General features: G+C 41.0%; 1 protein-coding gene and 1 long non-coding RNA gene across 3 annotated transcripts in view; one reads left to right on the top strand and one right to left on the bottom strand.

Annotated features, from left to right (window-relative positions):
- HTR1F (5-hydroxytryptamine receptor 1F) overlaps positions 1 to 25,795 on the top strand; it is a 105,364-nt gene that overhangs the window by 3,478 nt on the left and 76,091 nt on the right. Inside the window, exon 2 of one of the 2 annotated variants that reach the window (XM_048295535.1) lies at positions 20,418 to 20,603. The exons of the other annotated variant lie outside the window; for it this stretch is intronic. The gene's annotated coding sequence lies outside the window, so the exon portion shown is untranslated. The remainder of the gene's footprint in view (positions 1 to 20,417; positions 20,604 to 25,795) is intronic. 2 annotated transcript variants of the gene reach the window in all.
- LOC125322016 overlaps positions 1 to 25,795 on the bottom strand; it is a 66,406-nt gene that overhangs the window by 10,453 nt on the left and 30,158 nt on the right. The window contains exon 6 of the long non-coding RNA XR_007201803.1: positions 1,012 to 1,118. This is a non-coding gene — a long non-coding RNA (uncharacterized LOC125322016). The remainder of the gene's footprint in view (positions 1 to 1,011; positions 1,119 to 25,795) is intronic.

Below are 25,795 nucleotides of genomic sequence, written 5' to 3'. Positions count from 1 at the left end.
ACATAGATTGAATTTCAAGACTTATTTTCTTGATGGGTCATCTTACAAATTAATGATGGAGTAAGAGAATGGAATTGGAGGTCATTTCCTCCATATTCTCTTTAGGTCCTCAGTTCTGCAGTTTCTGGAGGAAGAAAAGCACATGGGAGTACAGTGAAATATGCAGACCTAGACACCCTAAGAATTGACTAAACACTTTTGAGTCTGCCTTGCCTGCAGTAGGAGTGTGTCACGTGGTAATTTGGGAAGCTTACTGGGAAATGGAAAGGTTATGAAACTGGGTTTGACTCCTACAGCTGTGCAGCCCTGTGTGGGCATTTGCAGGTTTTCTGTAGGGGAGAGGTCGAAAGCCCAAAATTAAAGGCAGGGTGGCTAATTTTAAATAGTCTTGCTCTGCCATGAAGCATCAGCTGCTCAGCACCACAAAAAGTCCGACCTAAGGACTCCCACTTCACTGGCTCCTCTGAAAAATGGGAGGATTGGAAACACTTTATCAACTACGAGCAAAAGTAGCCTTGTTGACTGTGTTTAAGTATTGTTTCTTCTTGACAAAATGCAAGATGAGCTTTGAAAGCTTTGAGCACCAAGCACCCCCAAATTTAAGACAGGGCTTATCAAAATGAAAAAATGGCTGCCTAAGTTCTTTTTTTTCCTTATTTGTTCCTAGAATCTTGTGCCTAATTCATTGTATTTTGTAAGAAACCATTACTCCAGTATGTTAAATGGCAGTGTTGCCTTTTCAGGCATTGACTGAACTGCATTTGTGTTGATTGTGGAAAACAGAATGGTTTGATGGTGAAAATATCCAAAAAGAATCAGCCAGTCAGATGGCTCATGCACAAACACGGCAGTTATGCCCTAAGTGCTGATCTGTTATAAAGTCATTCTCTGCCACAGGGAATATTGGATTTCAGAGTGACAATCCCACTATTGAGCCGTCTACAAGGTGCAAAGAGGGGCCAAGGTGATTTAGCTACCTACTTGCATAATTAAGTAGGTGTCTGTACTTACATATGTACACAAACACACAGAGCAGTTCCATGGAGGCCAGTACAGGACCCATGTGAATGAACAAACAGTTGTGATGAACGTTGAAGGAACATTGGGACGGTGATCTGCTGGTGAAAGAGAAAAGGAAAGCAGAAATGAAAACTAGGAATCACAGAAATGTCTGATCCAGTATGTAGATTTTTGACATGGGTGTGAAGGGTTGGAACTGGCTACCTCACCCAGAAATGCTTATGCAGTAATAAGAGGAGATTACAATTTGATGGAATTCTTCCAAATGGTACTTTGTACCTATTGAAGTGTGGTTTCATTTGGCAGCTTCTCCTGACTTGAGGAGAACTTCCAAACTCTGCTGCTATAAGTCACAATCAAAAATATGACAATGTTAGAACACTTTGACCTTCAAAATAGAATTTGAGAGTATTAAATTACTGTACTTGTAACACAGTCGTGTCTGCAATAACAATTACAGGCAAAAAGACAAGAGTCAGAATCCCCTTCCCCTTTTTCGCAGCAGTGGAAATAAAAGTTCATTTTAGTCAAGTTTCAATCCTTTTGCTTTCTTCCTAGAGCTGTCTGTAGTTGGTTCCTGCAGCAGCTGAGTGAGCCGAGCAGGACAGTTGGCTTGGGTCTTTTCATGGACGGGAATGCCAAATGTTCCTGCTTATTGTTCCCTCCCTCTAACAGAGGACACGGTGTTCAGTGAATCACTCTTATGGCCAGCAGCAGAACGTGACTTCAGCATCACCTTGCACCTTCTGTCCTCCCAGTCCCACTCTTTTTCTTGCCTCACAGCAATTAGGTTTCAGGCAGACCATCCTTCCTCATCCTCCGCTGTTTGAGTTTCCTGGGTTTTGACTTGCTGGATCGTTACTGATTGCACTCACATGGAAGCACTGACACTGACCTGCCTGGAAGACTTACTGTGTGGGCAGCAGTAATCCTTTGGGCTGTTGTTTCTGCCTGAATCCAGAAGCCAATGTGCATGACACTTACTGTAGGGTGACTAATACATAAAAACAAGCATTTTCCAGTTTTAAGTGCAGATGATTTATTTGTATTATAACCATATTAGTTAGTCTCTAGATACATACATTTGGGCCATGATTTGATCTTTTACTGGATAAGAGTGATCCTTCCTCTAGGAGGAAAGAAAAACATTATTCTTTTTTTTTACCCAGCACTGTTGATTTGATAGCATTAAATCCATTCATTTTATTTGTATTAAGGGTAAGATTATCTCTAAATTTAATATGGGGGGAAAAAGTCACTATCAATACTCATTTTCTTAGCTTTGTGCTAGATTATAAAAGACCAGCCTGGCTTGGAGAACCACGGCAGTAGGCAGTGATGGAGCCCACGGAGTACAAGTTTGCCACCTCACTGCGATGACTGTGGCTCACTGAGTCACTGATGAGAGAGGGGTGCTCTGAAACCAGCAGAGACAACCAAAACAGGAACGTCTGTGATCAAAATATGATCCTTGAGAGAGATTTCAGGCCATGGTTTATTGGTAACTCAGTCTCCAGAGGATGGAGGCTAACTTGGGCCTCATCAGTATTACTTAGAGATGCAGCCCAGACAGTTATCACAGTATCTTCCTCTAATTTGTGTTACAATAAATCCTGGTAAATACCGCACAAGCTTTTAACAGTGCCACAGACACAAAGCAATAAATGTGTGTTGGGTGAAAATACTAGGAGTGTGTACCATTGTCTGGAAAGCTTTAATCAAAAATAGCTCATTAGAACAACTATTGTCAAGTTATAAACCTTACACCACTTGTGATTGTTCAGGAGACTCCCCTGGGTATCCTGAAGTGTTTTAATTAATAGTTTAATAAAAATTAGCGTTTAATTATTCATTAACAGTTGAGCTGTGGGAATAGCCTGTACAGTTGGTAAGCGTGCAGGTGATAAAAGGTTGAGGAGGAATGCAAATGGATGGAACGACTGAGTTAGAATTAAAGGTTTTCTTAAAAAATGCAGCTGAATAGAACCAGTATCAAGGATGATCTTGGGCAGGAACAACCAAGAGTGCAAATTTAACAGTGGAAATGACTGGCCAGGCAGAGATAACACCCCAGCAATATCACAGAGCTAATTCATGTTCTGATGATGTAACTGGCAGATCCTTTTTGAGAAACTGCTACATGACCCTCCACATCCTGAAGCTGGGAATATGGGGAAGAGAGAGAGAAGGGCTGCTCTGCAAGGGGGACATGCTGGGAGCTGAGGTGACCCCAGCATGGGCATCCCTCACTGAGGGGATACAGCCAAGCACAGGCAGGCAGAGCCAGGTGCCCATAACGGGACCTGTGACAGCCCCAGAACAGTGAGGGGATGAACCAGGGGCCACCCAAGGGAGCAGGCAGGACAAAAAAAATGACAGACGTTTTCTAGTGACATAGGAAAAAAAATTCAAATGTACCAGAGAAAACAAGCAAATAAAATAATTATCCTCTCAAGAAAACAGGAAAGTCAAACTTTAGAAGTCTAATAGCATTTTGGTCTCTGTAAAAGATGCATTTAAGGCTGTTGATTTCTTTCTTAGGGAAATGACTTCCATTCTGTCCTCTCTAACACTTTCATCTACATAAACAATCTTCTGTATTGGGCTTGCCCAACATAATGGCATCATTACCATCTCTTCTGCACAAAGAATTTTTACATTAGTGTTATAAATCAAGCTCCTCCTCACCCTGCCTTTTACTGAAGGCTTTTAATTTTTTTCTTCCAGTCAAGTCTCACTCTTCTCAAAGACTGTACTGCAGGTCTTATTATGAAATTATCTGAAGACTGACATTTGCCAGCAGCAAAATGGGCCCCTGCTGTTTTGTAAAAGACAAAATGTGTTTCTTTTTATCTAGACCAAAAGCCTTGTGTCATTATGGGGTTTTGGCTTTTTCTTTTTTTAAATATTTTAGGATGTTTATATCTAGAATAAACAACCATTTTCTATTCATAATGAGGATCTGTGTCTACATTGTCACTTCTCTGATTTGTTGTTAAGTCCCTCTCTCCTCATCATCAAAACTGTATCAACTTGAGTTTGATTGGACCCTGTTATGCAGAAAACCAGTCAGTTTCCTCCAAGACAAAAGCCAGATGTGGATTTAGAGGTGATTTGTTAAGGATACCATTTCAAATAAGCACAAGAGCCAGGACCATATCCAGATTGGGATCTTTCTGTCCTGCACAGTGTTTTCCAGTACACTTCCAGCAGATCTTCTGTCCTCAAGGGCTCACAAAACTTCGTGCCATGTCCAAGGATATGCAACTTATCTTCCCTTTGATATTAGACTATCAAACTACCAATCCACTGGTTCAGCCCTCATGTCAATTCAGCTATTTTGAGCCAGAAAATCTCTAAAAAACAGTGATTATGTCTTTCAGCTACATGGCCCTGTGTTAGAGGCCACACAGTGTGGGCACAGCTGTTTGTTCTCACTGCTCTGGATGGAGTTAACAGGAATATTGTGAGCACCAGCCGCACTTCAGCTGGGAGCAGGGAACTCTCAGCAAGAGAGACATCTTTTTTCTGTTTGTTTCAGAGATTTGTGATTCAGGATTAAGTTTTTTGTTTGCATTTCAGATTTTGTCAATGGCCTAGAGACACCCTAAGATTTCTCCTTGGGAAAGGCAGACGAGGCTCTCCTCAGCCCAGGGCAAGGCAGTTACCACTGGACAGATGACAAAATGAAACAGCATAATGAGCAGCCCGGGATGCATCCATTAGTTTTTGGCACAAAAGTCAGTGGTGCTTTAAACTCTCTGTAAAGACAAATTTGACCTAAAAAATACCTATCTTTGGATCCAGCTGCCAAAGAAACACAGGTAAGGAGGGTATTAAGTGTGGAGCCCACTCGTGACTGTCTGTAGTGGCAGCCAGCACCTGTAAGCGTTGAGCCATGCAGATCCTCTTGTAACAACAAAGAATGGAGACTTACAAATGCTGTCACCTTTCCAGAACAGGATTTGCTCTTTGGTGAGGCAGTTACATGGTCCCTCGTGAACAACAGCCTGGGCTGTGTGTGTATGTGGTATGGGGACACAATCTGCTATTCACACTGGAATTCTAAATCTATCGTCATTGCCTAAAAGCCAGGAGTGTCATCTGCACTTAGGTGATCTTTAATCAGCAGCAACAGCTCTGGGTGTGCATCTTGTTTTCAGGATGACCTATGAAGCTGTCATGTGTAGCTGCTTGACCTATAACAGATAATGCCATCAGGAGGAGCAAGCACTAAAATGAAAAATAGCTTTCCTTGCTTTGCCTAACATTCATCTGACACTCCTGCAGGCTGGAGCTGGGCAACACAACTGCACACAGAGTGCAAGTTCACTATGAAGGTGCGCCTTAATCACCTCTTTCTAGTGGGCTTGTTTCTTCTCTCAGTTCTCAGGCAACAAGTCTTCTGTTCGTTAGCCCTATCCTTGATCTTGTGCTGAAATTATTTATTGGCTCTCCTGGTAGTTTGTTAGAATAATGGCACTCGTTTCTTGTTATATACAGCTACACATAAGAAATAAGCAAACCACATTTAGTCATTTCAGTTATTTCAATCTACTAAATCTCCCTAATAGAACAAAGGAAAGGGGTGCTTAGATGCACTGAAACTTCATCTGTTTTTTAGCATGAAGAAGCTAAATTCAAAAAAGGTACCAGAAAAGTGTGAAAAGTATTATTTAGGAAAACCAGACATTAGATTTACAGTGAGATTCTTTGTTTTTTTTAGATATTATCCTTCAGAAGCAGCTGCTGTCTCAATGGCAGACATCACTGGTTACATGAAAGATTTCTGTCGAAAGCATGACATTTAATTTCAGAAAAGCAGTCATTAATTTCTGGCTTCAAAAGTCTGTAAAGTGTGTCAATCGTTAATGACAATTAACAAAAATTCTGAATGTAGCAATAATTTAATCTCTAAAAAGAGAAGAGAGGATAAAACTTGTCTTGTACATTTTCAGGGTTATATGGGTAAACTAGAGAGTTTTTGTCAACACATTCTGCCTTCAGCTTTAAAATGTTTCTTGTCTTGTGTTCTGAAGAGCTTCAAATTGTTTACTGTCTTGTGTTCTGGAGAGTTAAAGACTATCACTGTAACTGATAGAGGAAATAATACCTTTAGTGGACCATATATCCAGCAAAATTATGCCATTTAAAGAGGTAAAATTATTTGTGGATACACTCAAATTTTCTTGCCAGAACAAACCTTAACCAAACATTATCAAGCACAGAGATCTGGGGTTTTTTAACTGATACAGCAGTAAAGGAACATAGTTGCAACAGGATGGCAGTAATTTTTTTTCCCTAATAGTTCAGTAATTGCAAAGCACAGTCCAGACATAACTTCTTGCTCTCTGGAGGTTTTTCATCTTGCAACAGTTTTAACCTCACGAAGGACCACTGTCACAGTCTCCTGCTCCTCCTGCTCATTACAGGCTGTTCTCAAACAGGCTTGGAGCCAGAGAGCAGCAGCAAGAACAGCTCTCTAACCAGCTTTTATGGCAGTCCTGAAGATAGAGATGCCCTGGTTCAAAGCCCTTTTATCTCCATTTAAGAGGAGGGCCTGAAATGGGCTTAGGTTAGTGCTGTGAGGGGCAGTGGGAAGAAAGCAGCGCTTTATGTTGCAAGGTGTACAGGCGCCCACACTCTGAACTGCTTTATCCATCCCTGGCACAGGCACAGCTGACCTCTGCTGGAATCAAAGAGTATAGAAAGTAAATCAAGGGATTTGATTCATGTCCTCGTGAAGAGAGGAACACATTTTTGGCAAACTCCTCATTCCTTTTCAATATCCACTTGTGGAAAATCCCATTAAAATCTCCTTTCTCAAGACCTATTTGTGAAGGCTGGTGGATGCAATACGTGGTAAATGGGAAAAACAACACACCAGAAGCACAGGGTCTGTGTTACATCCACTTGCAAGAATGGGCTGTGTCTGGTTTTTTTGGACATATCCTGAGGCAAGGATGGACAGAGAGGAGGATGGGTCCTGATTCTCCTTGGAAAATGCTTTCCACTGCATACCCACAGAGATGCTTCTCTCCCTCTAAGGACTCGTGTGGTCTCCTCTACTGCAGTATCACCTGGGTTTTACTGAATGTCCATCCCACTGCAGTCTGTGAGGTTGGAAATGTGACAGTTCCTTTCATTTTATTGATTCAGAGAGAGAGGCAAACTCCCTGATCTAGGATATCATCCATAGACAGAGGATTTGCCTCTCCTCTCCCCAAATAACACAGCAATGACACTGACTGACTTCTCGGGGGGGGTGTTGAGGATGAACTGGTGACCCTCTGCAGTTACCAGGACCATTGCAACACACCCAATCAGCTCATAACAGTCAACAGCTCTTTTAGAAATTGCTCATATCTGCTCCATCAGAAAAGTCACAAGAAAAACCTCTTCATTAAATATCAGAAAAACAGGTTTGGCCAGAATTTATCTGGAAAAATATAGAATTAAAATGGATTTAAATGCAGAAAGATGACGAAGCAACCATTTTTCTGACCTGAAGGCATCAATCTGCTGAAATCTGACTTCTATGTATCAAAGAGTTGCATAACCAAGAAAGAAGGGAACAAAAGATATATCTTCACTTCTCTCATAAACCTGTGAGGTACCTTGGTAGAAGTGGTACAGAAATCTAGACTGAAATTCAATGCAACAGCAGAGAGCCTAAGTTAAAGTTAGGCAGACAAAGAGATGTGCTGAAAATACGTATAAGAAAATGAAGCACCATTTACACAGGAAGGAGCACTGGAAACTTCAGGATCTGCTTTAATTCATCAGAAGTTACTTCACATAGAAATGTAATTCTGACTTTTTACTGCCAATTCTTTTCATAAAAGCTGCACTTTTTTCAGTTGTGACCAGCTAGGTTGTTCCCTTAACTGTTGCTGAGAGAAGTACTTATGCAATGACATAATTTAGTGATGCCTTTTCTGCATCTTAATGTGTAGTACACCTGTGACTAGATGATTTTTACTTTCTCATTTTTTATTGAGACAATATTGTGCAGACTTCTTTGGCAGGAACCTGACATAAAGCTCTGTCTGTGGAGCCCAAACACATTTACTTTCTGGAAACTCATCCATTTAATCTAAAGAAGCATAGGTCATTTGAAGAATGATAAAATTACATGGTCAGCCTGAAAATTAAGCCATTTATATGAAGAGGTTTGCTCTTATGCAGCTGTAGGTACGAATTGCTGACCTAAAAAGTTAAGGCATTGCAGGCATATTAAGAAAATAAAGACAAAGGTTTTCATAAATGGGTGAAGTAATAAAAGAAGACAGGAAATAAAAGATTTGTTTGTCCTGACTGAAACAGAAAGCTTCTTTCTGTGGTAATGAGAACAGATCATACCCCTCACGCTTCCTGTTACAAATCTTCTGGCCCAACACCTGTCAAGTGCAACTGCTGCATGTTCTGCCCTTTAAAGAGCTGTAGGAATCAATGATCAAGGAGTACTGTTCCTTCTTTCAGTAAAGAAGACTTTGTCACCCTGTCTTCCTTCTTTAAACTCTTCTCTTCCTTCCTGCAATTGCTGCCAGCTCAGAAACAGCTGAATTGCAACAAGGAAATATCCTGGAGGGGTGGAGAGGGCCTTGTGGGCAGAACTGTTCTCCTCAGGCTCAGCTATGTCCCAGCCAGGGGAGAGAAGGTAGTTCTGGTTGAGAGTAGAGAGGGGAAAAGAAGGGGAGAACAATACCTTTCTTTGCATCATCATATGCCTCTAAAACCTATCCTAAAAGTCAAAATCAGTTTTCCTTCTGTCTCTGTAGTGGAGGGAACTACAAGAATCTCTTCTCACCTCTCTTTTGGTGCCTTTGAGGGTGAACTGTGTCACTCCAAGCTCTTAGGCAAGAGCTTCATCTCAGGGATCGACAGGGGAGCAGCTCATACATTGCAATAAACTGGCTTGGAGTCAATTCAATTTAGATCAAAGTGATGATAATGCTTTAAAGGGACTAAAGAGGCAATTCAAAAGATGTTTCTGCCTTCTGGAAGGTTATCCAGCTAGCTACTCATATCCCTTAGGTTGGTTTGCAAATTTAGGTTCCAAGTTACTTCTAAGTGCCCCTTGCTAAGTCCCAATGTTTTCTGTGTGCAAGTGCTTGTCTGTTTTTCACCTCATTTTATCTGAGTGATTGCCCAGGCCAGTGGGAGGTAGAAGAGTCCTATCAGAGCAAAGGTAATACCTTAACAAATAAATTGTGAAGATATAAGTATTCCTAGTGCAGCCTCTGTTTTTCAGGTTTAGATTCTCAGTGATGAGGAGGAGGCTGTACCACAGACTGTGCCATGGGGCTCTGTGTCTGATTACAAAAGTAAATCCTTATTTAGACAGGTTTTCCTACTGTTAACTTGCTGCCTCTCAGACACAGGCACATGCCACCACCATCCCTTTATGCTCCTTGTCAGGGACTTACAAAGGTAGGGGGCTTGTTTTGGAGAACAAGTTTGGATCACACTGGCTGAGAGGCCTCTCCTCCTGGCACTGTGCTGAGGAAACCAAGCTAGGGGAGGTACAAAAGCTGCTGCTACCTCCAGCCTCACACAGGCTGGTTCTGGAGTTCCCTCCCCTGCCTGGTTCCCCTAAATGACGGGCATGGAGCCCACCTTGCCCTGGAGAACGTGCTGCATGCCAGCATCTGCAAGGTGAATCTTCCTTCGCAAGGAAGGAAGGAGCTGGCCTGGACTCTGGGATAGTGCCTGCTTGTCTGGATTGGGGATACAGAAAAGTCATTTCTGAGGCAGAGGAATCATTCATGGATTGCAAAAGTTCAGCAAGTCTGAGCTAGGCATTCTGGTAAAAGTTGTAATTAGATTGCAAATATACATATTAATATACATATTAAACACGATCCTAAACAGGCTGCTAAATCTAAATGCAATAGGATAAACACAGACAGTTAGAAAAAGATGGCATAATTACAAGCCAGAGACTGAAACTTAAATTCTGTTATGTCATCTACCTGTTTTTCCCTCATACCACCCCAGCATTCTTGCTAGACCTTTCTGAATCACACTTTTGATATATTGCCAGTTCAGCAGCAGCAGAGCTGGGGATAAGGCACCATGATTAAATCCTCACAGAGACTGTAACAGAATAAATCAAATTATGTAAGCAGTTAATTTTCATAATTTGAAATTACTTGTCTTTTATACAGTCAGAATCAATCTAGGCTATTAGCAACTACTTTGGAGTATTTTGGACATAGTTTATGAAAGCTGGTAAGGGAAGGCAGCAAGCCATTTTGTAAGCAGGTTTGTAATACCAAGTCTTGCCCTGGGTTATACTCAAAAGTCACTTCAAAAGTGATGGCATAATGGTCAGTTCTGGGAAACCTGATAGGCCAAAGCAGAGTCAGAAAAGTGCAAGCAGGAATCAGAGAGCTGGTCTGAGAAGGGAAGAAGGGCAGAGAGCACATGGAAGAGCTTTCCACCCTGTGGAGAGCCCGAGGCTGCCCCTTCCCACAGCTCTCAGAGTCACTGCCGACCTGCAGCTCAGAGGGTTTGGGTTTAACTTAATCCTCTGCCAAAATGCATCACCTTGGTGTCACCATTTAGTCTCCCTGTGTCTCACTGTCCTGACTCATAAAGCAAGGTGAGGAGCATTCACCTGACTGACAAAGAACCGGGAATAAAAAAACACATTGAACAGTAAAAGTTACTTGATCTCTGTGAGGATGGACCATTGCTCACACCGACAGATCTTCCTGTGAGGAGCTTCCCTGCAGCTTCAAGTCAGGGTTACTCAGTCTGTTCTCTTGGTATGGGAACAGGCAAAATACCTGCAAATAAGTTTTAGGCAGGACATGCAGTTCTGGAGGCCTCCTCATAAGAGACGTGCCTCTGATTTTATCTATAGCCAGCCATGAGTTTAAAGGATGAGGATTCACAAGTGGTAGTTTGGTCTTACAGCTCTCCCCTCCCACCAAGCTGACAGAAGGCTTTCACAGCTGGTTCTGCAGACCTTCACAAGACCTTTCCATCTTCCCTGCAAGCAGCAATGTCAACTGAACATTGATTTTCAATGTGGTTTGCATCACTGAAACATTGACACTTTAATTATCAGGAGGCCCTGCACAGGTTGGAATTAGAAAGTAATTGTAAGTACTCATATCACAGAGCTTAGTACAGCAATTCCCAAAAAGTTACCTGAGCAGTGACACTTTGGAAGCTTCCTTACTGTAGTTTTTGTCCTTACAAAAGTTTTCAGTCTTTCTGTTCCCTCACACAGATTCTCTAATGTCTAATAAGATGTTGAACACATGCTGTGGCCTTTCCATTAACAGAGGCTTGCCTTGTATCTACTTGTTTTTATCAACGGCAAAGGGATTTTTGATCTCTCTGCAAGTTTAGTTGAAACTGGACAATGAGTTCAAAAGGAGCTCATGGGGACTGACAATGGCACAATCTTGTAACTCTTATTTCCCAAGGAAACTGGATTAAAAGGAAGCATCTATGTGGTAGGCTAATTCAAACCTTCCCTTTTATCAGTTAAAAGAAAGTGAGAAAATATATTTTTACACAATGTTTACAAGCTGAGTTTCAGTCAGAGGGAAACTGACTCCTTAAATTATATATTTTTCTCATTAGTGGGTCTAGAAGAAGGACAGGTTTATGTTTTTTGATAACTAGAAGAAATTAGTGTTTTAAAGTTCCTTCTTCTATTAATTACTGGCAATTTGCTTTGTCAGGGGTTTCCACGGCATGGTGTCTCCTTTGAAATAATTGCAAAATCATTCTCTCTTTAAGGTTGTTTTGAGCAACATGATGGAAGTCTCCCATAGCCTGGTTTCCTACTGGAATTTTTATCCTTCTTGATTATAGGCTGTGTTCCCATGACAATTCCTGTACTCATGCATCCCAGAATTAGCTCCTAACACGTTCTAGCCTGATGGTACATTAAGCCCACTCAGTGCTCTGCAAACTACATGTACGCTCTAGGCTCTGAATATGTGGGGAGAGGAAGGTCTCTAATTTGGGTATTAAGGCTATGGGATTTAAAGATGGGAGAAGGGATGGGCAGAAGGTAGTGGAGGAAGTAAAAGATGCCTAGGTTTATTCCTTTTTAAATATTTTTTTTTTAATAGAAATGCCTCACATGTGCAGGCTAAGAAGGGTATGTAAGAGCAGTAAGTATAAACTTTTGGTGAAATGGAACACTTGCTTGAAAATGACATCACTTTATCTTCAGAGTCAGCTGACAAGAACAGCAAATTCTGTGTTTTGAGTCAACTTTCCTGCAGCTTTCCTTCACTGAGCCCTCAGTTTACCTGCAAGCTCCCTGTTTCCATGAGGAGCCTGTGTGACATTCCCACTTTAAACACCGCAGCATTCCAGCTGCAAAACTACACACCTTCCTAGAGATCTCATCTTAGTCCAAACCTGAGGAATCCTAGTAAAGACCACCTCAAAAGGAACAACTCAGTGCTCAGTCCTAGCTGCCAAAACAGTGCCAGAGCTGATGGTAACATCCAGCACTGCCAGGAGCTGAGAAGGGAACACCTGGATGCTCCACCACTGCAAGAGAAGTCAAGGTCCTTTGACAAAAAAGTAGATGCTGGTTTGGCTCCAGACAGCACTGGAAGATCAGCATTGTATTCCCATGTTTTGCAGACAGCACTAATGTTTCTCAGCCAAGGCACAATGAATTTTCCAGCCAGGACTCCTGATGGATCTTCCTGGACATCCAGCACTGCTACCAGAACATGGTTAACCACTACAGCTACTGAGAGCTGCTCACTGATTCTTTTCCACCAGCAGTTACAGTTCACAGATTAAAGCTGTTCTGAGGCTTTCTGGATGTTTTTGCCCCCAGCCTGTTCTCAAGAAGCTGTCCAGACTGAAGAAGCAAAACTCTTCAACATGTTTCCATCTGAGAACAGCCTACCATCTCACCATCTGTCACAACAGCACTTTCTAACATTTTCTTCTCCCTCTTGGTGCTTCTTATGCCTCTTCAAAGTTTGCCCTCTGGCATTCTCCAAATGCCACAGCAGTGTTCAGCAGTGAAATATACCCCTTGGGACACTTGCATTTGTGGAGTATCAAAAAGTCTCCTCCCTCCCAGATTTTTCTTGCTCAGTATGATGGTACCACAAGGGTTAAAAAAAAAAAATACCCAAAGCTGCTTATAATGAAAGCATGGTTAACAAGATGTCAGGTATAGGAGAAAATGCAATTGAGATTGTAGTTTGCTTTAGAGTTTGTATGATGCTGTGAGCCTTCAGCCACCTTTAACTTCTACAAGATACATTACCCAAAGTAAGATATGTAAAGATGCCTACAGATTTTAAGATACTCAGTTTGCATTAATCACAGTCTCGCACTATTAATGATTTGAATTCAGAAACAATAATGCAAAATGTCTATTTTTTGCTATGCTATTTGCTCAGACCTTCAGATGACCTAAACCTAAATTTAGAGGATAATACATTCATAGTCAATAGTGTCTGAGGGGTCCCCTATAAAAGTGACATTGACCTCTCATCCTCACAGAACCTCTGTGAGAAGTTCCCCACAGAATAATCGCTGCCTACTTCACCAGCTGTCATCGCCATCTCAACAAGACCCTTTCTGTTCCTTGGTGACAAACCTCCTGATCAGATCTGTCCCACACTTCAGGGGCATCCTACAGAGTTGCACCAGGAGGTTACTACCTATTTCTTCAACTCTCATTCATTTTCTGATAATTCAAAATCATAGAGGCACCCGCCCAGTCCCTGAACCAATGCTGGTCTCCAGGCTGAGCCCAGAGGGAGACCATGGGAGGGGAATTCCAGGAGTGAGGGAAAAACATTGCATTAGTGTTGCTATGGAGATGAAAATTAGCACAATAACTATTGTGTTCTGTTTCAAAGCTTCCCAGTCTTCAGTTTTAACTCCTTCCCCTACTCTACTACTGCTTTAGATCTGCCCCAGCAACATTCCAGCACACCTGACAGATTTCTGGGCCAGGAACTGGAAAGGGAGTGGCAGAACACAAAAGAACATGAAATCTGGGCAGGGACCAGAAAAGGAGGAGGAAAAAAGTGAGGGAAGGTCTTGTAGAAAGAGGAGATGATAAAATAAAATTGGGGGGGGGTGGGGGGGGGGGGGGGGAGATAATTTTAAGAGGTAAGGATACGGAAAAATTGCTTTTAGAGATGGTGCAGAAAGAGAATTGGAAAATACTGCCATCTTTGATAGGGTTTATGTTTCTCTTCCCTAAAGCTGTCACTGCTTATGGATGAGTTGTTGTTGACCTGAGTTCAATCCCTTCCATAAAATCACCTGGGCTGTAAAAGTAATGTCCTGCCCTTCTGCAGAAACACTGGACAAGCATTCAGGCAGGGTAATACAGATTCAGTGGAGCTTGTAGATGAAAATTAGGAAGACAAGGCATTTATGATCAACTAGGCTTCACAACTGCCCAGAGGGGCACTAGAGGCAGAATCACCAGCTGTGTAAAGTGTCTCTGAACATACCTTTCACTCACAGAAAATGTTGTCTCTTGCTGCCACAGCCCTCATGCAAAACCCAGTGAACAAGCCTTGCTCTGTTACCTCTGGCTCTGCAGCAAGCACCACCTTTGTTCTTCCACTCTTCCAAAATCCCATTCCTCTGCAGCCACCGAGGGCATAGCTGAAATTTTATTTTGCCCAGCCAGCAAAAGGCACTACAAATCAGGCAATGAGCAGAGGATAGAATATGTCTCCCAGGAGAGCAGCAGGCTGCCTGGTCCTGCCCAGCCACCCTGTGCCAGGGAGTAGGGCTCCAGCTCCAGGGAAAGTGGGTTGCAAAAAGGGCCTAAATTGTGGCCAGGGGTATTCACACTCATACCCTCATCCTATATCACATCCATTCCTAAAAATGAATGCTGATTTCCTGAGCCCAGAAATGGAGCTATTGGAAGTCCATTTGGTGCAGGCAGAGCTCACAAAAATTGCCCCTTAGACTTTATCTTCCTTTGTCCAGACTGACAAAGCCACTGATTGTAGTGGCCACCTGTCTGTGCCATGTCACACCCAGACAGCAGTACCCCCACAGGGATCTCAGGGCACCACCTTCCTTCCCTGCTGCTGACAACAGCTGGAGAATGGGCAGGGTTTGCACAAGACACACGAATGATGTAGAAGACTTTTGAGCCTATGTTGGTCTCCATTCCCAGCATTCCCAGAGCTTCCTATATGATTTCTAACCACCCTTTGAGGAGGTAAAATGCCCACAATAAATTTCCCCCAGCCCTTCAATATGAGAGACTAGCCAACCATCAGACTAACTTTTTTTAGGGTGCTACGGTGTCAAAGACGCACTGCAGCGCAGATTTAAAAGGGTAGTGACGAATGACAAATCTTGGCTATTAGTTGCTGTGCAAAAATTTTCAAATAAAACCATAATTTCTCATAACTTGTATTGCAGGCAAGCCTTCAAAAGCAGAGAGATGAATGTTTTCCCTTCCAGAGTTTAATGAGGAGGAAAAGCCTTCATTCATTTACTGATTTATAAGGCATATTTTGTGGAACCTCAAAAAGTCCAAAGCCAGAATAAGGTTCAGTGGGACTATCAGTCCAACTAAAGTTTCACAGTTACCATCTCATTTTCATCTGCTTTTCCCCCTCCAGCCTTGCAAAGGAATATAGCTTCAGACTAAAAGTCCTACATCTGTTACTTCTGAAGGCTCATTCCCTTGCTTTCTTGTGAAGAACTATAGAAACACTTTTCTGAGAAAATTTCAAACCAGACACAAAACACAGACAGAAAAACCACTCTTTCAAGCTCAGAAAGTTAAGGAACAGGCTGCTGCAAATCAAGCCTTTCAATTAAAGCTTCTCCAGTCAACAAAACCTCAGACTATCTTTTTCTTATTAAAAGATTATCTTATTTAAAAATGGTCAGTTTAAACTTGAAACTCACATGCGCTCTGGAATGGCTGAAGTCTGAAAAGAAGGGAACCATGGGGTTGGGTGAATATGCTACTAATTACCCCTTTCACTGAAAGTCTCATTTTCTTTGTATGAAATATAATACATAAAATGGTGACAAATAACTAAGATCTTCTAATTGAGGAAGTATCAGGAAAGGGAGAAGCAGCAGGGTATGGATTTTGTTCACATGCCAAAAGCATGGTATATGAAATGTCATCGTGAAGTTCCAAAACCACACTGAAGAGTCTTTCTTGGCAGCTGATAAATTAGGGAAGGTTCTTATCTGCCTAACTCTCTAGCAGTGCTGAAAGTTTTAAAATCATCTTTCTACCACATTTCCCTCACGCTCTTGGAAGACACAACAATGAAACCCTTTATTTTGTGGACCTTAAAGAAGAACAAGAGATTACCAAGAGATTACCAAGAGATCTTTTTTTGGGTACTGTACCCTAACTTTTCTGGATTTCTGAGAAGTTTTTCTTTAGGATGATTTACTTATGTTTATCCCTGGACTTTTATGTACCACACAGAGAGTGCAAATTTTTAACAACAGAGTACATGCTTATGTTTCTATTCAGGGATCACTTCACAGATAAAACACTTGTATGAATGCCTAAATTAGTTCTCAGTCACAATAAAATAACCCAAGTACCCAAACTACAAACACAGTTTTGGAAAATGCTATGTTAGACTGGGGCCATACTATCTTAATCTAGATATTCACATCCTGATCGTGTCACTGAGAGAGGACTGGTTTTGCAAGAAAGATTAATTTCGTTTTCCCTGTAATGTCATGAAGGGTTCTAGCTACTCCACCTAATTTTGTACAGTGCTGCTATTAGTATCATGTCACAGACAAAACTTAGCCTGACGTGTCAGGAACCTGGGCATCATCCATATTAACAAATCCTTCTTACACAAGACTTATTTTATGCCTTTTTTAAGCCTTGAAACAACATGGTCAGTGTCAAGGTACAGGGAACGTTCCCACCTTTAGTGGAGGGCTGGAGTGGATGAGTTGGTATGTCATGAAATAGATCAGACGTGTCACAGTGATGGTCTGGTACGTGCAAAGCCACGCCTGGGTCTTTGAACAATGCCTGGATGAAAAGCAGTAGAGCTTCTCAGGGTGCTCTAATCCACCTGTACCGGTGCATCCTATAGGAAACATGGTGCCTCCCGGGGCTCTGGCAAGAATGCCACCTGATGGTGAGCGAAATGTCCCAGGTGATGTGAAAAAAAGCAGAAATGCAGGCTGAGCCGTGTCAGTTTGACTCTTGAACAGGCAGAGTCGTGCCCCACGGTGCAGCGGAGAGCTGCTGGATGGCGACACTGCTTTCTCTCTTTCAAGGAGTGCCGTGCACTTGGGAAATGGAGTGAAGCCTTCTGCCCATAATGACATGTATGGCTGGGGTTTCCCCATGGTCATGTCAAAATCATGAGTGTCGCACCAAGTGCTGTGCTTTGATTGCGGTGTTTTTCAAGCCCATTTTCACTTTCCCTTACACTGCCTTTTCAGCTTTGATCACAATGCAGCACGGCTAAAGGCACCTGAGAAACATTGCTAGGCAACAGATGCTGCAAAGGACAGCTTCCCCTCCCCTCACACCGAGGTGGCAAGAGACCTTACAGTGCTCCAACTTGCCTGCTACAAAATATTCAAGGCAAAACTGCTTAGTTTTATGAAGGTGGTCAGTTGAAGCAAGAAATTACTTTTAAAGTAGGAGTTGAAAACAAACTGCAGTAGGAAAAAAAGAGGCAATTCAAGGAAATGAAAGAGAAACATTATGGGAGACAACAAAAGGCAACATTAAATAAGGAGTTATTAGATGTGTGGGAGCAGGTAGAGAATATGAGGAATGAAATTAGCAAAACACAGGTACAAAACAGATTTGAAAGCTTCTGCATTAGCAGAAATAAATCTAAACTTAATTTACTGTCCTTGTTATAAAAGTTTATTTACTGCTAAAATTCTGGTTAGTGTTCGTTTTACAACACCATATCAAAAATTATGTCTACCATGAGGAAACCAATACTACTGTTGTGTTTCTCTTCTGAATTACCCAAGTACTTCTCATTCATTTTTGCTCAGTCCATAAATGTCACCCATGGAGTAAATAGGAAAGTTTCATTTCATCACCATTTAGGAGTGAACATAGAAGTTACATAAAGCCACATAAATCTTTATAGAACACGAATGGGTATTTCACACAGAATACAGCTTGAAAGCCACATATAAACAGAAACAAGTACATAGCAAGAAATGCTAAGTAAGCAGAGAGAATGTTGCATCTGTCTAATGAGAGTTTCCTTTAGGACAACAAAAACAAGCTGCTAGAGTAACCTGACCTGGAAGCTGTGAAGCACAGCGCAGCACCGTATTTAGGAAATGTGTTTTCATCGTTTGAATCCTTAATTGCTCTCTTAAATGTGTAAATAGGCTTGCCCAGTAGGATGAACAGTGGCAACGAAAACAGATGTTGGGTATGAAGAACCAACAAGTACTGAGCAGCAAATTAAGCTGAGTCTTAGAAATTAACAAATGCAGACTCACAGTGAAAATTAGACTTGGCAAAGGATATTAAAGTAAACGGGGGGGGGGGGGGGAATGGAGTTACTATGCAGGAAGGACAGGACAGAGATTAAATATAATCCAGGTACAGCCCAAAAACTAAGTTAATACTTTGTGCCTCATTTCAGTCAGAGGAGATGAAGTTGAACATGGAACAAAAGGCAGAATAGCTAAGGGAAATCAGGTTAGGAAAATTGCTAAGGAGCTTATTTGGTCTTCTGATACTAAATAATCAGCACAGCAGAATTCTGAAAGAACAGGATGCAAAATAGCAGGTAGAGCAACTACTTCCAATAATTCTTCTGGGTCAATCCATTCTTAAGTGACCTTACTACTGCAAAGAGGTTGCTGAAAGACTGAGTTTGCAAAAGTAACAGCTGAGGTGAGGATAAGGATTCTGTCAACAAACATGCAGTTGAAGTAAAAACCAGAAAAGGGAAAATAATATTTTAGCTAAAGGGTAATGATGACACGAGAGCAAACAAAACATGAAGTTAGAAAAACATATCCAACCTTCAGTGCAATGAGGTTGGGTTTGGGGAACAATCTTCTGAGGGGAATTGGCATAGAAATATTTAGAAATGGAAACTGATGGGTTTGGAAAATTAATTTAGAGATGAATTTGCCTGAGGTGGGTGAAAGAGAGACCATTCTTAGTCCAGCAGCAAATAGGTCTGTTCTTTCTATTCTCTCAGAAGGCAAAGGTTTCTGTTGAACGTGCTGACATGGCACAGACTGCCAGTTGTTCTTGGAGAGGAGGGAGGAAATGGAAAAGTCAAGCCCTGCCTGCTGTCACAGGGGCTGAAATCCCTACATGGCTCACCCTCCACTCATGGAACTGACCAATTCTGCCTACATGAGAGGCACACTTAGGGAAAAGCAACCAACTATTTTCCCTCAATCAATTACTTTTTAACAGAGCTTGTGCAGTTTGTCAAAACTAAACCAAACTGTTGACAGTGTTGAAATATGAGAATAGAATGCAAGGCACGAGTCTCTTCAGATAATTACTGTTATGCTTTTCAAGTTTCAAATACATGGAATATTCCCTCCAAGGGTTTAACCAAACTTGAGTGTGTTTTGTTTGTGAACTCTTCAGCCAGCTCTCTCTGACACTGGCACATCACTCTGATAAGTCCCTTTTTATTTGCTTCAACACACCCAGTTAAAATATCTGACTCATTTCACAAATGCAATTTAAGGGTTCTTATTTAAAAGCTTTGCAATAGTCCAAGACAAAAAGGGTTCTGCAAATGAAGAATAAAGTTGGCTATTCTATTTTTGGAAAATAGGAGGGCAGTGCCAATTAGCCTGCAGCAGTCTGATGGCAAAATTCCCCATGCCCTACCAGGCAAGGTCACTGGAGTTATATCTACATGTTGACACAACCTTTTAATGCATATACCCATTTAAAATAATTATTTTGCATGTCAAGCCATATATTCTTCTTCTAAGTTCATTTCCACTGTGTAATGGATGGCTTGAAATCCAATTTAATTCATTTTCTTGATGCAATTTTCTTCCATGTCTACCATTTTCAGTGCATATTACATCTTTACTACTTCTGAATGCATCTTAAGTAATAATTGCAAATATATATATACACCATAAATTTCAATTCTGTAGTTTCTCCTTTCAGTCATCTCTAATGTTTGTCATTTCTGAAAGCTTAAAATAATCTGTTGAATAAATACACACTTCAATTGTTCTTCAAACCCACTGAACAAAGACATTTCATAGCTAACTTGCATTTAGTTATCCCTAAAACCAATTCCATTTTCTATTGAATCTTCTTAATGGTTTTTTTGCCTTTATAACAATTGATATGCAGTTACGCAATTCAATTGGACCACAGAATTTTTTTCAAAGCTGGAAATGAAATTTACTAGCATCTTTTTTCTCATCCTCAGAACATCAGTTTGAGGTATTTGAAACACTGCTACAAACCAAAGTTAAACAAGAGAACTGGGGGTTGTGGGAAGATCCAGAGAATCTGCTCCCCTTCTCACCCTGAAGCATGAAGGGGACTGGAAGGATGCTGAGACATTGTTACCCTTACATCCCACATGGAGGAGAGTTCAGGAACTGGATTTTGGGTAAGAGTGTTCTGTTTGGTTTTGCAATCCTCATATGAAGTGCCTCCTGCTTATGCAAAACCAGTTCTTTCAAATGATTCAACTTTAAGAAGAAAATTCTTAGATTTAACTGCTTTAAAATAAAGCAAACAAACAAACAAGCAAACCACTCTATCTTAAATCTGGCTACCTCACAGCCATTAAATTTCACAGACCTTTCCATTAAAGCTGGCTTTTTTTCTGCAATTGTGTTTCACAGAAGGGACAGGCTGCTTATCAACAGGTTTTTCACATTGCATTTGAAGGTGTTCTGTACCCGACTGTGCCGTTCTAAACAGATTTAACTTGGTCAAAACAAAATCTTCCAAACAGGGTGGTAGTGCTTTCTACTTCCATTTAAATGATAGCTCTGCCTGCAAAGTGGCCATAAAAGCAGCAGGCAGGAACTTTATAAGTTGTTGTCTGTCAGTTATTCCCATGTAAAGCATACATTATCTGCGAGTTAAATTTGGTTTGGTTTCCCCAATCTGTCAGTGCTACCAACTCAAGCTGACAATCAAGCAGCGTCCTTCTCATGCATAATTACCTTTAATGAAGAATTCTCTGGCCCAGCTGGTTCACTGACACTTGAGCACTCTTTCCTGCCAGTATTTTTTGCACAGCCAGCACAGACCACAACTCAACAAACAATGCCAATGACATACAAGAAAACGTTGAACCTGGTTTACTGTCAGCACATATCCTCTGCTGGGCTTGCACACCAAAGAAAATGGTTAAAACATCAGTTTGAAAGGCAAGCAAGTAGCTGTGCCTTTGAATACACATAAATAACATACTGAGTAGGCGGTAATTTTACATCGAAGTGGGAGATGTTAGATAAAGTCTCAGAGCAGCTTTTGAAATACCTGGGACCGAGTGCTGCTTTCGCATTCATTTTACTCTGCCCTTTGCTGAACACTTGTAGCACCTTCTCTTCACCCAAACCCGTGGAAAAATGTTCTAGGACAAATAAGTTTTCAGGACTTGGAAAGAGATAATTAGACAATTGGTTCAGCTTTCTTCTTTAAGAAACAGCGTACATTTTAGCACTTAAACATCTCAGTTTTGTTTTCATCCACCTTTGGCCTTAGAAAGTTGGAAAGTTTTATATGCATTGTGCAGAGGTAACAGCAAGGCCTGAGCACAGGTAGAGTGTTCTTTATCTGATACAATAAGCAGTTATTTCAAATTGGAAGCAGCAAACTGATAGCTGCTGCTTAAAGAATGAAAAATGTGTTTCATAAAACACACTTTACCACAAAATATTTGTCTTATATCCAACCCAGCGGGCCAGATCTTGATTTTCATTTGGAACACTGGTCAGGAATCCCCGCCAGTGTGAGGTCAATATTCAAGCCCTCATGAGCAGGAGTGAGCTGATCTCGCCATTTTTTTCCTTTGTTCATACAGGGTAGCATACACTGGTTCCTGCAATCACTATTTACTTTTATTGTACTGCTATCTGCTTTTCACAGTAATTTATGGAATCCCATTACACACCACTCATCTAGCAGCTAGGAAACACCCATAAATTCTGCTCTGATGAAAGATCACTGTGCCACTCATAATATCTGTGAGACATTTATGTTGTACCCACTCACATCCAGAAGTCAGCCAGTCCCTTAAGCCTAAGTGATTGCTTTCAGTGGCAGATGAAACTGTCTTCCTTACTTCTCCAGATGCATGAATTTTTTAGCTTATTGCTTTTTTTGGAGGAAAGGGGATCAAAGTAAAGATGATGATAAATCTCTCTAACTCCACCCGTATCAACATCTTCAGACATTAAGATGAAGAGCTTGAAGTATGTTTGCACAAAGATTCTTTCAGCATTATACTGATCTGCAAGAAATGATATATGTACTAGTGTCAGCACTGCAGAACTTTATAAATCTGCTCAAAGGTGAAATTGTCAGTTAATAGCAAATAATCCTAACATTTGCTAACACAGCCAACAGAGGACTGTTTAAAACAGACAGATTGTTATTTACATCTGTGCCAGATGGGACAGTTTGAAAAATGTTTAACTGCTCTTTAGTTAACAGTGAAAATATATTCCTCAGCACCCTCAAATAGTTTTAAATTGCTGAGATTTTTTTTTTTGAGTAAAATTTATCTGCAAATATTTTCGTGTTCCTGCTGTCGACTACAATTATATGTGCCTGTAAATAAAAGACAAACTGCCTACAGAAAACTATTACTGGAGCTCACAGAGTAGAAGCATTAAATATTAATAAATTAATACATCAATTTCATACAAAGTGAGCGAACTTTGTGGGAAAACTTGTGTGTTATTTACAGTAATACATTATTTTAACATGATATTTATCCTGCACTATGCATTGGTGGGGAATTAGTGCCATCTGTGCGGCTAGCTCTCAGATATATGGTTAATAACTAAACCATTAAGGAAGGGGCATTGAGGTGGTGCTGTTTTGATTCAGTGTTATTTTCATATTTATCTAGACTCTATATCCTTCTGCTGTTTTCTTCCACCCTTTTACAGTATCCCCTGAGAAATGTACAATTACGTTAACAAGAGGTTACTCCAGAGTGGCTGGAGTGATGGGGCAGAAATCACAGCCTGCAGAGCTGGACACATCTTTATGGTTTAAAACTAAAGGAAGTGCTAGCTTTTCTGTAAAGCCAGAAGTAATCAGTAAAATACTGTGGTAGTGTTCTCATCAGTGCTCCAGTGAGGCACTACACAGATAGTTCATATCTGAGCAGCAAGCTATACTGTTTTAAAAATTTAGAAATTTCTAAGCCTTTAGAAATTTTGTTAGAAGTTTTTGTGAACAGGACATGTACCTGGTGAATATGTCTGGGAATATGTCTGTGTGAGCTGCTTTTTATTTTTCTTCCAAAACAAGTATATAGGCTAAAGCACCTGAACTCCATAATTATCTCCCATTGCCCCTTGGGTATGATTAAGCTCAGATTTTCAGTAAGATCTCTGGGGACATCACGACTTCAATCTTTGGCTTGTCTGCCAAGACTTCTGGCAGCACTATCAATTATTTTTAGAGGTGCATCCCAGGATCCACTGAAACCTGGGGAAAGCTAATTTTACATACACTGAAACAGACATTGTTAGCTTAGGCTGGATTTCAGGCATCAGCCTGAAGAAGCAGCTTTAACCACAATTCCCAGTTCCCTAAGAGCCTAGGGACAAGCAGAAAAAAAGAAAAAAAAAAAAGAAGCACAGATAAAGAAGATCATTCAGGGAATAAGCTTGCCCTTCCCTATGGTACTCCAAGGCATGATTTTTCTGAGGTTCAGAATGCCAAAATCACGTCAGCAGGTGGTTTGGGATGCCATGCTGAGGGGTGGAACGAGGGCACAGGGATTGCTGGGGTGGTGCCTGGACTGCCCCAAGCACAGGGGCCAGATCCAACCCCACAAAACCACGAGGCAACACTCCTTCTCCCTGTGGCAGGGCTTTCTTTGCTCCTCTTGGCCTCACACATTCAAAGAGGAGAGAAAACAGTTTTTGTTTTTAGATGCACATAACGCATTAGTACCACGCATTAAAGTGAATAGAAGCGCAAAGTTTTCATTTTGATGCACACCAGTAGCTTATGTTTCTCTCATGGCATTGCCTAAAGCATGAATTTTAGCACAGGTGCAGAACAGAATCTTTGAATTTGCATTGGTATTTTAAGCACTATGTGCTCCCTTCAGAATTCTTATTGCATTTTGAATGTACGTCTAAGAAAACCCAGTGAGAACGTGATCTAACCTTTTATTTGCACAAGCAGTTCGGACAGTCACTATTTTATTAGCTGTAAAACCATTTATCCTGTGCATTGTTTCTACTGTTTTGTGCTGGAAACACAAATTACAAGATTCTTGTAAGGGTAAACCAATATTCGTTCACTTTTGGTTTACCACAGGGGTGGATGGGGGTGGCAGAGTTAGCCACTGCTTTTATAACACTTATGGCTACCAAAAATGATTCTCTTGGGTTTGCCTTTTGGGGTGGGGTTTTTGTTTGTTTGTTTTAATATTGTGTAAATAAAGGCAGTCTCTATCACTCAGGAAGAATGTGGAGTCAGAAAACCCAGTAGACCAGCTGGAGAAATTTAAGAAGAATATTTCTTTTGCTTTATTTTCCAACTACAGTAGCTCTAATGGCAGTGCTAGAAGCATTAACACATTGGATCAATAGCCAAATGAAATCTACTGTTCTGGTCCTTTTTTCGCTCTTCAGTAGATGAACAGGGAAAAGAAGGAATAGGGAACAAAGAGTTAAAAAAGAACCCTCTGAGACCTCAAAGATGAGTTTAAGTTCTCTTGTTCTCATTTTAAGATTAAATTTGCAAGGTGATAAATGCAGAGCTGTTTAGTTGTGGTAATTTCAGATTTGGCACAGTCCTTTGTGTACTGTGCACAGATCAGGAAAGGTCTATATCCTGTTTCCAAAGTTCTCACTTGCGACTTTGACTAAATAACTTACACTCTCTATTGTCGTTTACCATACACCTTCAAAAGAGATGTACTGTTAGGGAACAGATCTTTTTCCAGGACTGTGGAAATTGCAGCCAGTTACAGCACTTACAGAGTTCTGGGACAGTTACAGGCCCCCTAAAAAACTTCATTTATGGTGGCTCCTGATTGTGGGGAGGAGCTGCTGCTGAGCACAGGGCTGTAGGCTCTACTCAGAGCTCTGAACTGACCCAAAAGTAGAACCTCAGCTATTTCACTCCTTCAGGAGGTTTTAGAGTAGGGACCTGCAAAAAATATGAGCTACCTAGCACCTCCTCATCCAGATGGATTCTGGACTACATGTTTAAGTATAAAAGAATTGCCACACCCCCACTTTCTCTGTAGAAAAAAAAAATCCTAGCTTAGTAGAGGAGATTTGCCAAGTGGTATTGCTGATCCACTTTAAAGCACACTGGATTTATCACAGCCAATTTCCAGCCCAACCAGATATTCATACAAAATATAATAGTTCAGCAACCATATATTTTCTATAAATCTATTTTTTTTATGAAGTTATATCAATTGGTGCCATTGAGACAAGATTTTCATATGCAATTTAGAAACCTATTCAGGCAGGCCATCCCATACTCTCTTTGCAGCCAATAAAGAGAAAAAGATGAAATTTAAATCTTCTCATCTGTTTTAGACATTTTACTTTCAGATGTAAAGCACTGCACTGTAGAAAGATG

Source organism: Corvus hawaiiensis, chromosome 2 (assembly GCF_020740725.1).
Source record: "Corvus hawaiiensis isolate bCorHaw1 chromosome 2, bCorHaw1.pri.cur, whole genome shotgun sequence".
NCBI classification, from domain to species: Eukaryota; Metazoa; Chordata; class Aves; order Passeriformes; family Corvidae; genus Corvus; species Corvus hawaiiensis.
The sequence above is the reverse complement of the archived record's forward strand: the minus strand, read 5'-3'. Positions and strand labels throughout refer to the sequence as shown.